This window comes from Saimiri boliviensis, chromosome 11 (assembly GCF_048565385.1).
Source record: "Saimiri boliviensis isolate mSaiBol1 chromosome 11, mSaiBol1.pri, whole genome shotgun sequence".
In the NCBI taxonomy this organism is placed as follows: domain Eukaryota; kingdom Metazoa; phylum Chordata; class Mammalia; order Primates; family Cebidae; genus Saimiri; species Saimiri boliviensis.
The window spans coordinates 16,156,549-16,175,799 of record NC_133459.1 but is presented as its reverse complement, the minus strand read 5'-3'; positions in this window follow the sequence as shown (position 1 = coordinate 16,175,799).

The window sequence follows — 19,251 nt, the reverse complement described above, 5'->3', positions numbered from 1 at the left end:
AAAAAAAAAAAAATGTGAGGCGTAACAGCACCCACCTCGTGTCGTGAGAAAGAGGATGAGATGCAGGCATATGGTAGGAGTATATTCACAGCTAGCTGTAGGCATTGGCTGTCATGATGGTGGGAGCCCAGGCTCCAAGGCCCCTCCCAGCTTCATGCTGCTGTGACATGACAGGGCCGCTGGGCACCCTTCTGCAGGAGGGGAGACTTCAGTGGGTGGCAGATGGAGGAGTGAGCCCAGGACTGCAGAAAGCTGAGTGGAGACTCCGCCTTGCAGAAGACAAGCAGGGACAAAGAAAGAGGTAAGCCTGACTATGAGGCCAGAGAGGTCTGCCCTGCAGCAGAGGGGAGGAAATGCCCAGCCTCAGTGTCCTTCCTGAGACTGCACATGCTCAAGGAGGTAGGGCCACCCACCTGCCCCCTGCCTGGCACAGCTACCAGAATCACGCAGAGCTGCACCAGCTTCCTCATCACCAGCCTCTGTGAAAAATCGACTGTGATCGCTGAACTTCTGTTCCATTGTTGTTATTGTTTTTTAATTACACCTCTTAAAAAAAAATAACCCAGGAACCAAATTGGATCTGGCCAACCTGAAATTAATTTGTAGCCTAACATAGTGCTGTCGAAAACGGGGCCATCGCTCTTGGGCTGCTGGGGGGTAGGGGTGGGAAGGTTACTGCCCAGCCTTTCGGCCTCTTCCACTCTCCGCAGGGGGAGGCCCTTCTTTCCACAGCCTTTGATAGCTTCATTTTTCCACAGCTGTTTATGAGCACCTACTGAGCGCCAGGCCTTGGCTGGGCATGAGAAAGGGATACAGCCGTGAACATGCTGGTGAAGGTTTATGCCCCAGGGGCTTGCAGTCCAGCGTTGTCACTGAGAATCTTAAGATTCTGAAGAACAGAAATGACAACAGAAAACAGTTTTCTCTGGAGCTCCTATCAGCCTGAGATTTAGCACAAGATTATGTCAATGTCCCCAATTAAATTTTATCAAAGAAATGCAGGAAGGAATGAAAAATCACTCTGGTACCTTTCACTGGGGTAGACACTTTACATGAAGCATCTCGTGTCATCCTTAGGGTCCCAACTTTATACCCATCTTACAGATGAGAAAACTGAGGTTCAAATGGGGCCAAACTGGCCCATGGGGAGGAACTGACAAAGCCAGAACTTGAACTCAGACCTGAGTGATCTCCTGTTTCTAGAACCATCAGGCTGTTCGGCCTCTGACAGAAAACCACCATGTCCTGGGCCCCTCCCTGTCCCCAGGAACTGAGGGTCACCCCTGACTGTGATCTGTGATCTTAGAACGCCAAGTGCCGAAATGAGTGAGGGCCGAGGTGTGTGATGGCCACAGTGGGGACTGTGGGTAAAAGTCTCGCCTTAGCAGGGAGCGACACTCCCCACTCCTGCCCCTCAATCCTCCGCTCCGCCTCCAAGTGGAGATGGACAGCTGGCTTAGGTGCCCTTTTTGTCTTCTTCTTTTCTTCTTGATCCGGTCACTGTTAGGGAAAAAATATGTCCTCCTCTGTAGATCTGAGACTGAAGATAAGCCGGTGCTTGGGGATGTGACCCCTGTTTTGGGGCTTGATGCTTCAATGTCTTTTTGCTCAAGGTGGAGTGTTGGGGAGGAGAAGGAATACCCGCCCACAGCCTCCAAAGGTCCTCTTGGAAGCAGCCTCTCCTCTCCTCCAGAAGTGGACAGATCAGCCCAGAGGCCCAAGCTGAGAGCCCCTCAGGGCAGCCAAGTAACCAGCCCTGCATGGCTCAGGATTCATCTTCTAGCTGTCCCGGACCCACTAGAATGGGGGTCCCTGCCCCACGGCTGTGGTCTGCAAGTTCTTTCCAGCAGCTCCTGAGCTCCCAGCGGCAGCAGGAGCAGCCCCTGGTCCCCACCCCTCCCCACCTCTCCTCCACTCTTGGAGGCACTAGGCAGCCCCCCTTGGAGGGAGCACTCCCAGGAAAGAGATGTCTACTTTGTCCACTTCCTGTCACCCTGGACTTGATTTCCCAACGGCGTCTCCGGATTTTCTTCTTAAACCAGAGTCCACTTGGGACTCAAAATGCAACAGCCTCTGTAAATATGGTCTATATAAGATGGCCTTTAAATGGAACATAATATTAGGACAATAATACATCCAGACATTAAACTCTGAACTTGGAGCAGAGGATGATTACCAACGACTTTCCCCTTCTACCTTTCTGTATTATTTTAATGTCTTGCTACAAGCAAATGTGACTTTTTCATCAGGAAAGTGAAAGAGAGTTGTTTCAAAACCAGACAAGAGCCAGAAACATTGATTCTTCTAAGAAATCCCCAAAGAGTTTTCAGTCTCTAGAATAAAGCCAGCAGACTCTGGCAGGCGGGCCAAGTCCGGGTCACTCACTACCTGTTTCACTGGAACACCGCCACTTCCACTCATTCGCCCATTGGCCACAGTTCCCTCAGCACCGCAGCTGTGGTATGGAGTTGCGGAGTTGGAACAGAAATCATATGGCCTGCAAAGCCAAAAAAATTGACTATTCAGTCCCTTACAGAAAATGCTTGCCGAACCTACTCTACGAAAACAAATGTTGTGAAAATTAGTTGAACATCACAGAACCCTGGGTCATTAAGGATGCAGAGGCCATTCAGTCCACCTCCTGCCTCCATTCCCCATAGAAGAGCATCTCCTCTGCTCTGACCAGTCACCTAGAGAGAGCAATACCACAAACATCTACTGCAGGTGAAGGTCTTTCTTCCTTCCCTTCCCTTCCTTCCCTTCCCTTCCTTCCCTTCCCTTCCCTTCCCTTCCTTCCTTTCCCTTCCCCTTTCCCCTTTCCCCTTTCCCCTTTCCCTTTCCCCTTTCCCCTTTCCCCTTTCCCCTTTCCCCTTTCCCCTTTCCCCTTTCCCCTTTCCCCTTTCCCTTTCCCCTTTCCCCTTTCCCCTTTCCCCTTTCCCCTTTCCCCTTTCCCCTTTCCCCTTTCCCCTTCCTTTCCCCTTTCCCCTTTCCCTTTCCCTTTCCCCTTTCCCCTTTCCCCTTTCCCCTTTCCCCTTTCCCCTTTCCCCTTTCCCTTTCCCCTTTCCCTTTCCCCTTTCCCCTTTCCCTTCCCTTCTCTCTCCCTCTCCCTCCCTCCCTCCCTCCTTGAGAGAGTTTTGCTCTTCTTCCGCAGGCTGCAGCGCAGTGGCATGATCTCCATTCACTGCAACCTCCACCTTTCATGTTCAAGCAATTCTCCTGCCTCAGCCTCCCAAGTAGCTGGGATTACAGGTGCACACCACCATGCCTGGCTAATTTTTTGTATTTTTAGTAGAGACGTGGTTTCACCATGTTGGCCAGGCTGATCTGAAACTCCTAACCTCAGGTGATCCACCCACCGCCCAGAGTGATGGGATTATACGCTCAAGCCACCACGCCCTTCCCAGGAAGTTCTTTCTCAAGTCTAACTTAAATCCTGCACCCCCTGATCCTCCTGCTCCCAGCTCAGACCCTTAGCTCAACCCTGCTGCTTCATTAAGTCTCCAGCTGTTATTGGCTGAGGCTTGGAGTTTGTTCAGTGCCCTGTCAAGCCTGCAAGACCTCAACTATCCAGAGGGAAATGGCACCACAGACAAACCTATGAAGAGCCAGCCCCGCTCCTCCCCTTCCTGGGTTCCACACCCCAGGGATGTGCACAGGCAGGGGCTGGCTAAGGGGCCGCCACACCGGCACTAAGAGAAAGCTGATGGCTTTAGAAGCAATCGCTCCCACTTCTGGAAGAATGATGACTTGGGTGCTGCGTAAACACCCATCCAGACTGGTTCTGCGGGGGTAAATGAAAGTACAAGAGCATCCGGGCTGATTTATCTCGGCCAGAGGAAGCCGGAGAAATTCATTTCCCCTCTAAACGATCTGCTCCGGCTCCTAAATATTCAATAATTTCCGAGCTGGGAAATGGATTTCCTCCCTTCCCCCGGCAGACAGTTTGCATTCTTGCGCACAACATCATCAAGGTTTTAAGGGGTGCACCCTGTAGCAGGCTATATGGTCTGTGGCCCCTAACTCTTCCAGGCTTGGGGAGGCTTAGGAGCATGCCAGGACCACCCTTCCGAGCTGGGTCTAATCAAGCCCATCCTGTCCCTGAGCCAGGCAAGAGCCAAAGGCTGCAGAGATTGTCTGAGCCTAGCCCGCTCCCAGGATCAGCTCAAGAAGTCTGGCCACCCAGACAGGGAGTCTGCTGAGAGCTCTGCGCTCAGAACTCACCCCTCGAAGTTGTCTAACTGCTTGTCTGTTTTCCCCACTAGGGGGTGACTTTGAGGGCAGAGACGGTCTTGGGTTTACTCCTATGCAGTAGTAGATGCCTGTTATTTACTGAATAAATGAATGGATACGTGAATGAATGAATGACAAAAGGATAGATGGGTGGGTGAATGGCACCTTAAACATTATTAATTTTACTCATCAGAGTGTGACTATTTCTCTCTTTCCCTGTGCCTGAAGCACTATGGGCAGTCAATACCTGTCACCAAATTAATGTTGATCAGAGAATGAACCACAGCCACCACCCTACCAGGCTTGAGGACCTCGCTTCCTGAACCAATCAAGATTGAAACTTGCCCACTGGGGGCTTTGCCCCTGAAGTAGCCCCCCTGCCGAAGGCCTGGGGAGAGGGGAAAGGCAGGATGCCCCGTGTGCCCTGGCGAGGGAGGGAATCTTATATCCACAGGCAGAGGGAGGGAAACAGGTTGAGCAGTTGTCAAAGGGGTCTTGGAGCTTCCGGTTTGGAAAATGTTTATCAAGAGGAAGGGAGTGTGGACAGGGAAGAGAGAACCCACCGGGAAAGGCGCTGTCCAAGGAGACAGAGCTAGAAAAAAATCCAGCCATCCTAAAGTGTTCATGGTCCAGCTGGGTGTGGAGACAGGCAAATATAGAAGGAACAGAGACCGAAGGGGTCAGAAACTGGAGACAAAGAAAAAAAAAAAAAAAAAGACACTTGCTCAGCACAGTGGCTCACGCCTGTAATCCCAGAACTTTGGGAGGCCGAGGTGGAAGAATTGCTTGAGTCCAGGAGTTCGAGACCAGCCGGGGCGACATAGGGAGACCTCATCTCTATCAAAATTTTTTTAAAATTAGCCTGGCATAGTGGCATGTGCCTGGAGTCCTAGCTACTTGAAGGGCTGAGGCAAGAGGATCACTTGAGCCAGGGAGGTCGAGGCTGTAGTGAGCCATGATCATGCCACTGCATTCCAGCCTGAGTGATAAAGCAAGACTCTGTGTCAAAAAAAAAAAGGAAAGAGAGAGAGAGGGAAACTTGACCAAAGAAGGAACAAAACAGGGTAGAGACCTAAGACAGATGGGGCTCCCAGACCCACCACCAGGAGACAAGCCCATGGGTGGGGGAGGCTGCGGCCATCTTTGTTGCAGGCAGGGGGTTAGACAGGGTGACCACGAGGTGCCTAGAAGCTGACCAACATCTGCCCACAAGAAATAGTTAACACCCTTCTTGGCTGGTTTTGGAGACTCTCCCCAGACGGTATACAGAGAGCCCACCCGCTGTCCCCCTCCCGGCCCTGACTCCACTGCCTGCCGCAGTATCCAGCTTCCATTACTCTGACAGTCATGAGTTATGAACAAAGCGACCACTGGGCACCAGGACACCTTTGAACCATGAGTGTGGCCCAATGTAGTTCATAGCTACACTGATGCCATGAACTTCATGATGGTGAGAAGCTCTGTCTACTTCACTCACTCCATGGTCTAGAACAGTACCATGTCTACTGGATACAGACAGGTGAATGAATGAATGGATCCCTTAACAGTGCCTCCAAAGGGAGGCTCCTGGGCTGCCTGGCCCCTAGTCTCGGGGTCCCCCACTGGGAGCTAAGCCCAAAGTATGTCTTTTGCCTCCCCCACCTCAGAACCGTTAGCAGGGTACAGTTGCTCACTCACCTTGCCCCAAATTTGGCTAATTCCCAGCTCATGGCCACACCAGAATCACCAAAATTTTTCTTTTAAATATCCTGTTCTATTTCAGACCAATTAAGTCAACCTGTAGGAGTGTGGTCTGGGGCCCTGACAGCGTTTTCAAGCGCCATGGACAATGCCCAGGTGTGGCTGGGGCCGAGAACCCATCATCTAACCTCTAGAACAATGGTCCTTACAGTGTGGCCTCACGGACCTTGGAACCTGTTACAACTGTAAATTCTTGACCCCCACTCCAGACCTGCTAAATCTGAAACTCTGGAAGTGAGCCCAGCAGGCCTTTTCACAAAGCCCCCTAGGTGACTGTGTTGCAGCTTGCAAGTGAGAGGCAGGCTCTAGAATATTCTTCCAAATTCCCTCCTGGAAGAAATCACTCACAGGGACCCCTGCTGCCCTCAGATGAACTCGGGGACAGTCAGGTTGTTGAGGGCTTGGAGATTAGAAAGGAACGCTCCTGGGTATCAACAGCACAGTAGAAGCAGTACTCTCAGGGGATCAATTTCCTGAGATGGGCACTCAGTACTTCTTAAATAACAGTATTCTTGGGCAATTAACACTCCCACAATCACAGTTTCCAGAGCTTGAGGTCCCAATAAGCCTTAAAGATCAGTATCCCTAGGGCATTTGCTTTCTGGAGTATCAACAACCCAACAGGAACATCAGGAGACCAATGGGGTTGGGGCATTAATCTCCCAAAATGGGATCCAATCCCCCTTCAATACTGGGTCTGGCAGGGCATCGTTTATTTCAAGGCTGTTTCTTCCCACTTCCTCGGGGTTCCCTTCCGGTCTTCCCCACTCATTTGTCAAATGGAGCCAGTTTCCACAGGTTTTTTGTTTTTGTTTTGTTTTTTAATCTTTTTCTTTTTAGAGATGATGTCTCACTCTGTTGCCAGACTGAAGTGCAGAGGTATGATCTCGGCTCACTGCAACCTCCACCTCCCGGGTTCAAGAGATTCTCCTGTATCAGCCTCCCAAGTAGCCGGGACTACAGGCATGCACCACCAAGCCCAGCTAATTTTGCAGGCCCCGAAGGTGCTTCCTCCCCTGCCCCCCAAGTTGATGACAGCTTCTATCGGACAGAAGATATGTGGGTGGTGGCCTGGCAAAACCACAGGTCAGTCCATCATTTTAGGGATGATCTGTTCAGACCACTGGCTTCTCCAGAGTGTGCACCACAGCCCTAGGTGGGGACAGGAGGCAAAGGCTCAGGCACTGGAACCCCAGCCCCTGACAGAACGGCACGGTTTGTAAGTGGCCAGACCCATCAGAAGAGGCAGAAGAGGGCTGAGCCAAGAAGCCACAGAGCCTGCAGCTGGGCTGTGGGTGACACCACCCACCAGGTGGGGAAGGATCCTGAAGTCTCAGCAAGGAGGGCCACCTGAAATGACTTCTTGGACCTGGGCCCTGCGTGCTGGAAACTTCTGGCCCTGGCTACTATGTGATTCTGAAAGTTCATCCCAGGTGCTGTGTGATTCTGAAAACTCTCCTCTTGTCTCTAGGTTTTAGTGGCCATGATGTTAAAAGGACAGAATTCTGAGGCCCTTCCAGTCTATTCCATTCCATCTAGACAACCTCTGCCTTTGTTTAGCAAAGGGGATATCACCACCTTAAAGGTGCAGCCACGGAGACCTAAAGAGGTGAAGTAACTTGCCCGAGGTCACAGATGAGTCAGGGACCGAGCGGAGAGCCAGAGCCCTGGGCCCCTGCCCTCAAAAGAATGTGGAAGGATGTAGAGATTTAAATCCCAGTTCTGTAAGGTCAGACGTGGTGCTCACACCTGTAATCCCAACACTTTGGGAGGCCAGGAGTTCAAGACCAGCCTGGGCAACATAGCAAGACTCTGTCTCTAAAATAAATAAATAAATCCCAGCTCTCCCTTCACAGCTCTATAGCCCTGGACACGTTCCTCCTCTCTCTAATCCTCCGTTTCCTGATGACTTCTCAGAGAGTTCTCACATGAAAATCAGATGGAAGAATGACCAGTTTTGTTGCCCATGGATGACAGACTGGACAGGGAAAATGTGGCACACATACACCATGGAATACTACACAGCCATAAGAAGCAATGAGTTCACATCCTTTGTAGGGACATGGATGAATCTGGAAACCATCATTCTCAACAAACTGACACAAGAACAGAAAATCAAACACCACATGTTCTCACTCATAGGCGAGTGTTGAACAATGAGAACACATGGACACAGGGAGGGGAGCATCAGATACTGGGGTCTGTTGGGACCAAGGGAGGGGTACAGTGGGGGGAGGGTAGGGAGGTCAGGGAGGGATAACACAGGGAGAAATGCTAGATATAGGTGATGGGGGCATAGGCAGTAAACCACATTGCCATGTGCGTACCTACGTAACAATCCTGCATGATCTGCACGTGTACCCCAGAACCTAAAGCACAATAAAAAAAAAAAAAAAAAGAAAAAAGAATGACCACAAACCTTAACACGACCCTGACTCTGGGCCAGGCACGGTTCTAGGCACTCACAGATATTGACTCGTTTCTTAAAATTGCCTGGTGAAGTCCTTACTGCCAGTGTCCCCAGCTCACAGAGGAGGAACCTGAGGCAGGCTGAGAGCAGTCGGACTCCTCACCCAAAGACTCTGGCTTTCAAGTGGCCGAGACGGGATGCCGTGAGGTCTGACAGAGCCTCCCTGTTCTTTAAGCTGAGTTGATCCACCTCCGTGGTGAGCATCTGAGCTATGGGCCCATGTCACAGGGGTCAGCTGTTTCTCTCTCCCTCCAGCGCCATGGCCAAACCTGGGTCCCTTCACCATGACAAGGGTCTTCCAGGGTGGGAAGTAGCAAGTTCCTCTTCAAAGTTTCCCTTCTTAAGAAAAATTCATAAGCGTTTGTTTTAAACACTTTCTTCAAAAGCCTTCTTGCCTTGTTGCTAGAAGCCCTATCCTGTGTAGCTTTTAGACATGCTCACAGGCACGTGGTACATTCTAAGTCCTTGTACTTTAACCAAGAAGTCTGTGCCGGTTGTGATCACAGGCACGTCCCAGCTCGCAAACGATGCCCTTTCCTTATTTGGACTTCCTTTATTGTTCTCCACTGCTTTTACTTGTTTAGAAAAGTTTCAAGTTGTTAGCCAATCAGGCTTTAGCTTCGTCCCCAAACTACGGCCCACGGGCCGCATGCAGCCCCCTGAGGCCATTCATCCGGCCCCCCACCACACTTCAGGAAGGGGCACCTCTTTCATTGGTGGTCAGTGAGAGGAGCACAGTATGTGGCGGCCCTCCAACGGTCTGAGGGACAGTGAACTGATCCCCTGTGTAAAAAGTTTGGGGACGCCTGGTTTAGATTGTGAGGTCTGGCTCCAGCCAACGAAGATCAGACACAGCAGTAAGGACACTCCCAAATGTATAAAAAATAAATATTTCTGTCTTCCTTTGTTGTACTCTCATGACAAGATTGCTAGTAGGAGTACCCTTTCTGCAGGAAGCAAAAAAAAAAAAAAAAAAAAAAAATTGCTTTGCTGAGAGATCCTTTGTCTGGGGACTAATTTTTCTTTGTGGCACCAAAAAGAAAAATTTTATACGTAACACCCAGCACAGCAAGTGACCCAGCTAAAGTCAGCCAAGGAGGCAGAGACTTTAGGTCAGGCAGCCATCAGTGTCACCTCTCTACCACCTATGAGCCAAGAGCCCTCAGAGTCCTCCTGAGAAAGAGAGCCTCCCCCTCCCCCACAGCTGGGAGGAAAATGAGCCAGCAGCCAAAGAGGATCCAGGGCAGCTCCAAAGAGGGCAGCTGCATCCTTTCTTTCTCAGATGAGGTACTGAGACCCTTCCCTGCCAGGCCAACACCAGTCCTTGTCCTTGCAGGTGGAGCTCATAGCCTAAAAGTGGCCCTTGCTGGAACACAGCCTCCACCCCAAGCTAGACAAAGTGCCATCATTTCCAGGGGAACGCTCCCTGCCCGGTGACAGAGGAAGGCACCAACGCCTTGCGTGGAACCAATCCAGCCCTGAAACTTCAGACAAGCAGCTCGAGGTGCACTTCTCAGGAGAAGCCCTGGGTTTTACGGAATTTCCAGGCAGTGGCTGGGCACTCGAAGCAGCAGCTGGGGGTGGGGAGGGAGGGGAAGCAGCCAGCAGGCGAGATAATTGTTTCATCTTGTCTAAGAAGGAAAATCTGAGCGCTGCATGCAGGCTGATAAAGAAGCCCTCCCCACCCTGGGCCAGAAGTGTGCAAAGGCCCCAGATTTGGCTGGGGTGAGATAAGGTTATTAATTCACCATTCGAGCCCTATTCAGTGGTTCTCATCCTTAATTGCAATCAAGCAGGCAAGAGACTGAGGGAGGGATGGGAAGGGAGGGAACTATTCCCAGGACCAGGGACTGGGGCTGAGGCGGCCCTAGTACAGCAGGCAGCAGGGTGCTGGGGGCTTCAGGGATCTCCCCAGACTCCTAGTCAGGGTGGAGGGGCTGCCAGCAGGCTTTCACCCAAGCTGGGTTCATTGCCCACTGTGCATATGAATCCCAGCATCAGATAAATGGGTTCCAGTCCCAGCTCTGCCCGTCAGGGTCTATGCAGCCTTGGGCAAGTTACCACACCAACCTGAGCCTGGTGTTTCCACCCAAAAAGGGGATCCTAATACCCCTATTTCTAATGGTTACTGAGAGATGAAGCTAGATACTCCATCCCGAGCACCAAGCCCAGCGCCTGCCCCTGTCTGCAGTCAGTGAATGAGAACTGGCAGCATCCAAGTCAAGAATAAAACAAAAGATTTTTTTTGTAAATAAATTTCTCTACAAAATACCCACTGATGGCTGTAAAGGGAGGCCTGTGTCTTTAAGATAGGAATCAATCCAGCCCTGGGCCAGGCGGAGGACGGGTATCAATCCTAGGGCACATTAGGAGGAGGGATTGATTGGGAGCTCAGAGGATGTGAAGAGCCCTGACTGGCCAGCCCCCACAGGCTACCTCTTGCAGTGGGGCTCAGGGAAGCTAGGGCCCGTGGGACCCTTGAGGGTGAGAAAGCCACCCCAAACCACTACTCCCAGGCCTTTTCCCATAGGAGGAGCCGGCATCTGAGACCCCTGCCCAGACGCACACACACCAAGCCATGCCCACGTCCCACGGATGGCTGCAGGACAGCTGTTTACAGAGTACCTACTATGTGCCAGGCCCTGGAGCACTGACCAGAACAGGGCACAGGCCCTGCACTGAAGGGGCTCACAGCCCTGTTTGGAAAATAGACGAAACAGGGCGTGATTAGTACTGCCTGGGTGATTAGTACTCTGAGGAAAGCAAGCCCAGGGGCTGCAGGAGCCCTGGGGAGGGGCACAAGCCCAGGCTAAAGGCAGGGAGGGCTTCCTGGAGGAGGCAACCACTGTGCTGAGCCCAAAAGAAGAGGAAGGGCTTTGTTTGGCAGGTAAGGGAGAAGGAAAGGTGCTCCAGCTGGGGGAATAGCATGAGAAGAAGCCAGAGGCAGGAAAGGGGGTTATGTGTCCAGGGCTTAGCAGCCATTCTGCAGTGGAACAAGGGCCAGCGGGAGGGAGAGCAGGGGTCCCGGTGTTACCTTATGTACTTTTAAATAATCATTTCTAGGCCATTTCTCTGGAGTGGGGCCTGGGTGGGAGAGCAGGTGACATGAAGGGTGTTATCCAGGGCTCCAGGGAGGCCCCAAGCAACCCCAGACTCTCCAGGAGCCCAGCCTATCCTTCTAGAAGCTTTGCGACCTCTGCTGGCAGTCCAACAGAGCAGAGAGCCATCCTTGACCCACAGAGTGGCCTCCACAGCTGACACTCGGGCCACAGGCTTATCCGTGAGAGTTGAAGGGAATCCTGAGTACGGAAGGGAGGTTTATCATCACCTGATTCCAGCCCAGGCCCGCCGTGTGACCCAGGCCATTCACTCCAACCCCCGGAGTTTTCTCCCCCTTCCTTCCCTTGGTGGGAGGGCGGGAAGGGCACAAACTGAAACCTGGTAAGTCCCAGCTGCGGGTCAGGGGCTGCACTTTGTTTCTCTGTTGATCACTAGAAACTTACTCTTTGCTGAACTTGCTGTGTGATCTTGAGCAAGTCACCTCCCCTCTCTGGGTGTCAGTTTTCCAACTGTAAAATACCATGGTTGGTTGTTCTTGCCTTTAGGGTTTCAATGGGTGCGAACATTCTTGGTAAGACAGAAAATTCTTTTTCTGTTGTGTTTTTTTTTGTGTGTGTGTTTTGTTTTGGTTTTGAGGCACAGTCTTGCTCTGTTGACCAGGCTGGAGTGCAGTGGTGCGATCCTGGCTCACTGCAACCTCCGCCTCCCAGGTTCGAGCGATTCTTCTGCCTCAGCCTCTCTAGTAGCTGGGACTACAGGCGTGCACCACCACGCCTGGCTCATGTTTTGTATGTTTAGTAGAGATGGGGTTTCACCATGTTGGCCAGACTGGTTTCGAGCTTCTGACCTCAGGTGATCCACCCACCTCGGCATCCCAAAATGCTGGGACTTACACGAGCCAAGAAAATTCTTTAGGGGTCAAATTCCTGGCTCCCCGATTATTAGGTTGTGTGAGCTTAGGCAAGGTCCCCAAACCCTCTGGGCCTCACCTTCTTCTGCAAGATGGGAATCATAACCCTCACCTGGGCAAAAAGGAGCCATGAGACAGCTTATGCAAAGCACTCAGCACAACTTGGGCACACAGAGGCCCCTTAGTACAGACCTTCTGCTTCCCGTTGAGGAGCTGACCTTCTTCAAGCCCAAACCAGCTCCAGCCCGGCCAAAAAACCATCTGCAGCAAAGGACAGACAGGGGCAGCCGAAACGCACACAGGTGCAGGCTGTTTGTTCAGGCACTCGGCTTAGAATGAATCTCCTTTCATCCCTGCGAGTGAAGTCGCCCGCGCTGGGCCGCTCGCGTCCGAAGTGAGTGTCTACAGCCGCGCGGCTGCCCATTTATCACGCGGCGTTTGATGGAATATTCCTCCTTGAGGAATCGTGCTCCCAGACACTCCTCGCGCTCCGCAAGGGTCTTTGAAACTTAACAGAGGGTTCTTTAAAGGGACAGGAGAGGCGTGCTGCATCCCAATACGAGGCTTTGAACACGTCAACATTAATAGAGGTCACCGTTCCAGGGGACACGGGGCCATTCCCAGAAATAAATCAACAGCTGGCGCTGCTGGCCAACCGATTCGTTTTGCTTGAGTTTCCTTCTCAATCAAGTGCTGGTGTTGGGGCCTGAGGGTGGAGGGTTAGAGGCCTGGAGGAGGCAGATACTTCTGCACCCACATTACTGGGCCTTGAAGGGAAGAATCCTGTCTGGAAAGGGCCTGGAGAGGTCATCCGTCATCCTGTCCCTTCTGCTACTGATACACAGGATGGCAGTGTTTGGCGGTGGGACTCCAGGGAGCATTATGGAGAGTTTCCTGGGTGCCAGGCACCTAAGAGTTCAGGGTACATCCTCTCATTTCATCCTTACAGCTAGCTGCGAAAACTAAGGCCCAGAGAGGTTAAGATCCTTGCCCAAAGTCACACAGCCAGGAAATGACTTATCTGAACCTTAAACTCCAATTTCCCCAATCCAAAGTCTGACCTTAACCATGCAGTAGGCTGCCTGTCAGAAAGGCTTTGACATCAAGAATCCAAGGAAATGGGATTTCCTGACCTGGAGGCCCACTGGGCTGAGGGCCAGCTATCTAGCCTGACCTCAATTTACACGAAAGCACGTTCCCTCTGGCAAGGCCTTTGCACAGCAGATCTGCATGAGTCACGCTCGTGGCTCCAGGTCCCTCCGACTCTTTTTCCCAGCCCATCACTGTCTGCAACGAAGCAGGCGCAGACCAGCTTGCCTCTGCGAGGCTCCTGCCACATTTAAAACCCTTAACAATTAGTTAGATATGGAATGCTTTATGTTTCTGTCGTTCGTCAGTTACTGATTGTTTTATCAATAGTGCTGTTTATGTGAGTTCCACAATTTATCTGATTCCTCCCCGACCTCCCTGTGTGGCCCTGGGTGAGCCATTCACCCTCCTGAATCGCAGCACACGGGCACTAGAAGGGAGTGACTTCAGAGAACATCCAGGCCTTTCGTTATGTGGATAATAACCACAGTACAACTCAAACGACCTATGGATCCGTGGCAGACCAGGACATCTGCCAGTGGCCCCCAGTGAGCCAGTACGTCCACCTTCCTGGAGTCCTCTCTCACATTGACTATCGGAAGAGCCATGCCCCTTGCTTTGGTCATTGGGACATTAGCTACCAGGAGCAAGTGGGTGCTCTATGGGTGCTCATTCCTTGGGGGGGTGTGTGTCAAAGTCTCGATCTGTCACTCAGGCTGGAGTGCAATGGCGTGATCTTGGCTCACTGCAACCTCTGCCTCCTAGGTTCAAAGGATTCTTCTGCCTCAGCCTCCCGAGGAGCTGGGATTACAGGCACACACCACCATGCCTGGCTAACTTCTGTATTTTTAGTAGACATGGGATTTTGCCACGTTGGTCAGGCTGGTCTCAAACTCTGACCTCAAGTCATCTGCCCACCTTGAATTCCCAAAATGCTGGGATTTATACGAGCCAGGAAAATTCTTTGGGAGTCAAATTCCTGGCTCCCTGATTGTTAGGTTGTGTGAGCCACCACACCCAGCTGGGCTTTCGCTCTTGGGACACTCCCTCTCGGAATGCTGCCTTGAGAACTACAGGCTGTAAAGAAGTCGAAGCTATGAAGAAAAACCTAGAAGCCCTGGCAGCGATCACTAGCTGAGCTCCAGGTCCACAGCTAGCACCAACTGCCAACCACATGACTGAAGCCATCCTGGACGCCCCAGCCCAGCAAGCCTCCAGTGGCTGCAGCTACATGAATGACCCAGGCACCAACAAGGTGACCAGCTCACCTCAGTTGGCCTGGGACCCTCCCAGGTTTCAATTCCCGGGAACACTCCCCCCACCCCTACCCCATCATCCTTTGGAACACAGATGGAGCAGAAAACCCAACCCATTAGCCCAGAGAATTAAGAAAAATAATCAACACCTGTTGTTTTAAACCTCAGCGTGCTGGGGTGTGTGGTGGTGCAGCAACAGGTGACTGGAACAAATCCCTAATGTGTGCCTAGCACTGGACTCAGCCCTTGCTGTAGGAATTTGCAATCTGTACGACAGTCCTGTGAGATGGTTTGATTACCCAGCAAGGGAAGGAAATGAGGCTCAGACAGGCCAAGTGATAAGTCAAGTTCAGGCATGAAGACAGTGGCAGAGCTAAGGTTCAAACCCCAGTCTAACTCTAGCATGGAAGCTTCGCGAAAACTGTCGCCACAAAAGCCCTGGTGCGAAGACTGCCATTTACCAAATAGGAACTCACGGTTCAGAAAAATGTGACTTCCCCAAGACCACACAGCAAGTTAGGGCACAGGGCTACCTCTGTCACTCTAAGGTAAATCATACATGTATCTGTATCAGTTATCTTGTGCCATAATAATGCTGCGTAACAAACCAGCCCAAAACTCAGTGGCTTGAAACCGGTGGCATTTATTAAGCTCATGAGTCTGTGGGTCAGTTGGGTGGCTCTGGTTTGTGTCTGGGGCTTAGTTGGCTGATCTGAGCTGGCCTCAGTTAGGGCAACACAGCTCCTCCCCATGTCTCTTCTCCACCAGGTAGCCAGGCGTGTTCTCCTGACAGTGACGGAAGTGCAAGAGCACTCTAGCAGAAATGTGCAAGGCCTAGAATCCGAACTGGCGATCACTGCTTCCACCACATTCTATGGCCACGGCATATCACAAGGCCAGACCAGGTACAGAGCATCGGACGATCACCTCTGCCTCTGGACTGAGAGTGACTGCAAAGTCTCACTGCAAAGCCTACAGCTGAGGTTGTTCATGAAATCAGTTTCTCACAAGAGTCTCTAACCTGGGAGGCAGTGCGCTGGGTGTTTTATACTTGTTATCATTTATTTCTTGAGTCATTCCTATAATTTAATCACATACTGTTATTAACCTCCATATCCCAGTTAGGGAAGCAGAGTCAGATAAAGATTAAGTGACTAGCTCAAGGTCAGACAGAAGGAAGTGGCAAAGCCAGAATTCCAGACTACGGCTGCTTTACTCCAAAGTTTGTCCCCTTAACAACGGAGCCACCCACGAGTTCCCGCACTAAGCTCCAGCCCTGACATTCCAGAGGACAAAAGGCTGAGCTCACTGAAGGCTCCCACCGGAGGCAGGAGCCTGTGTCTTCCCCAGCCAGAAGTTTCTGCTGATGCGGCGGGAAGTCCTGCTCACAGAGATGAAAGCCTCTTTGCTGGGCGAGGCAGCTCTGCTGACAAAGGACAGGCTTCCTTTGGAGTCAGTCCTCTGGGAGGGGAGCAGGCAGGAGCCAGTGGCAGGGAGGGAAGGTGGCTGTGGAGAGCCTTTCCCTGAGCATGCAGGCAGGGGCGGGAACCCCCAAGCCTCCCCTGCATCTGCGTCACCCAAGGCAGCATGGGGTTCAGAAGACAAAGGCTGCCTGGATTACTAAGGCACCAGGGATTATCCAAGCCAAGGGCTTCCGGTACAGATGGAGAAACTGAGGCCGGAAGGGTACAGAGACTTAACTGCCATGCAACCAGATGGAGGCCAGCGGGACCCTGCATACACGACTTGCCAGCTGGTAGCCCAGCTCATCCCTGAGTCACGTTGGGGTCCTCTCTGGGGGCTCCCCCTGAGAAAGGGGCCCTATACAAGCAGGGGTCTTCCAACGTGTCACATTGCCTGGTCCTTGCATCTCCTGGGGAAGTCAGGCCTTGGGGAATGTGGAGTCTGCAGAGCTATTTCTGAGTCTTTTTTCAAGGAGATTCTTCCGAACACAGCGCTCATTGGCAAACACCATTTATTACGTCCGCTCCTGGAGCTCCGCTCTCTGAGACAGATAATGCCCCTTATCTCCACCTGGAGAGCAGGGTGGAGGAGGCCCGAAGTGAGATGACTGCTTTAGTGATAAGGCTTTGGAAGCAGCAGCCTCTGCAGCTGTGAGCAAACGCAGCACCAGGGCATGCATTGGGGATTTCACAAAGTGCAGCTCTGGAAGGCTCCATGTGACAATGTAGAGGACTCTGGGGGACACACGCCTGGGACACCGTGCAACTCAGGCCTTGCCTCCACCTCTGACACCCCAGATGACCTTGAACAAGTCAGGGGACCTCACTGGGTCCCCTTCCCTCATCTGCTCAAGGAGAGGTATGGACCAGGCTAGGGGTTTCCAAAGTGCGTTCCTTGGGACCCCCAGGCTCTCCACAATGGATCAGGGGCATCTTGAATAGGAGGACGAGAAAGTGGCACCCTGTCCCTGACCCTGACTGAAAACAGACCAGATGTGCTCTTATCTGTGTGATGTGCCGGGAGTCCATGTACAATGTCATTTCCACAAAGGATTTTGCTATTTTAAGGGAAAGCCAGGCTAGACAGGCCATGGGGACCCTCTGGGTGTCTCGGGGTGGGGGGTAAGGAAGAGATGGTGGAGAGATGAGACTGAGGGCTGCAGGATAGTTTAGGGTGGGGGCTCAGGACTAAGAGGGCAGAACCCCCACCTGGCACAGCTCCCGCAGCCACCTACTTCATCTCCACCCACTCAGCGCCTCCCTAAGTCTCTCTGCCATGGAAAATACAGTGCCTGCCTTTCACCCCGGTGGTCTGGCCTGGAAGGCTGAGCGGCAGAGGCAGGGAGTGGGAGCAGGGATGCAGGGGACGGGATGGGGGAGGTCGGAGGGCAGGAGGAGTGTCTGGCTGACAATCGACCTCACTCCTGTCCAGCCAAGTAACCTGGGGCTTGTTTCTTCACTTCATTGGGTCGGGTTTCCTCCCCCTGTAAAATGCAGAAGGAAGTAATGACTGCCCTGTACAACTGGGAGGATCCCATAAGACGTTAAAGTGGCCAGAGGTGGTGGCTCACACCTGTAATCCCAGCATTTGGGGAGGGGGAGGGGGAAGACTGCTTGAGGCCAGGAGTTTGAGACCAGCTTTGGCAAAGTAGCAAGACTCCCCAACTTCTCAAAAAACAAACAAACAAAACAATTCACCAGAGGTGGTGGTTCGAGCCTGTAGTCCCAGCTGCTTGGAAGGGAGAGGGCAGCATCAGCCTGGGAGCTGAAGGCGGCAGTGAGCTGTGATTGTCCACTCTATTTCAGCCTGGTGATATGGTTGGACTGTGTCCCCACCCAAATCTCAACTTGAATTTTATCTCCCAGAATTCTGGGAGAATTAACATGGTTATGGGAGGGACCTAGCGGGACGTAATTGAATCATGGATACCGGTCTTCCCCATGCTATTCTTGTGACAGTAAATACATCTCAGGAGATCTAACAGGTTTGTCAGGGGCTTCCACTTTTGCTTCTTCCTCATTCGCTCTTGCTGCCACCATGTAAGAAGTGCCTTTCACCTCCTGCCGTGATTCTGAGGCCTCCCCAGCCATGTGGAACTGTTAAGTCCAATTAAACCTCTTTTTGTTCCCAGTTACAGGTGTGTCTTTATCAACAATGTGACCAAAGACTAATATACTAGGTGACCAAGCAAGACCCAATCTCTTAAAAAGAAAAGAAAGGAAGGGAAAGGCAAAACTAAAATTGCCTTTAATGTTGTGTTCTCCAGAACAGACAAGGCATTTGGAATTTGTAGTTGCAGACAGATGTATTAAAGAAAAGGGAAGAAAACAGAGGAGAGGAGAGGGGAGGGGAGGAGAGGGAGGGGAGGGGAGGAGAGGGAGGGGAGGAGAGGGAGGGGAGGGGAGGAGAGGGAGGGGAGGGGAGGAGAGGGAGGGGAGGAGAGGAGAGGGGAGGGGAGGAGAGGGAGGGGAGGGGAGGAGAGGGAGGGGAGGGGAGGAGAGGGAGGGGAGGGGAGGAGAGGGAGGGGAGGGGAGGAGAGGGAGGGGAGGAGAGGAGAGGGGAGGAGAGGGAGGGGAGGGGAGGAGAGGGAGGGGAGGGGAGGAGAGGGAGGGGAGGGGAGGAGACGGAGGGGAGGGGAGGAGAGGGAGGGGAGGGGAGGAGAGGGAGGGGAGGAGAGGAGAGGGGAGGGGAGGAGAGGGAGGGGAGGGGAGGAGAGGGAGGGGAGGGGAGGAGAGGGAGGGGAGGGGAGGAGAGGGAGGGGAGGGGAGGAGAGGGAGGGGAGGAGAGGAGAGGGGAGGGGAGGAGAGGGAGGGGAGGGGAGGAGAGGGAGGGGAGGAGAGGGAGGGGAGGAGAGGGGAGGGGAGGGGAGGAGAGGGAGGGGAGGGGAGGAGAGGGAGGGGAGGGGAGGAGAGGGAGGGGAGGGGAGGAGAGGGAGGGGAGGAGAGGAGAGGGGAGGGGAGGAGAGGGAGGGGAGGGGAGGAGAGGGAGGGGAGGGGAGGAGAGGGAGGGGAGGAGAGGAGAGGGGAGGGGAG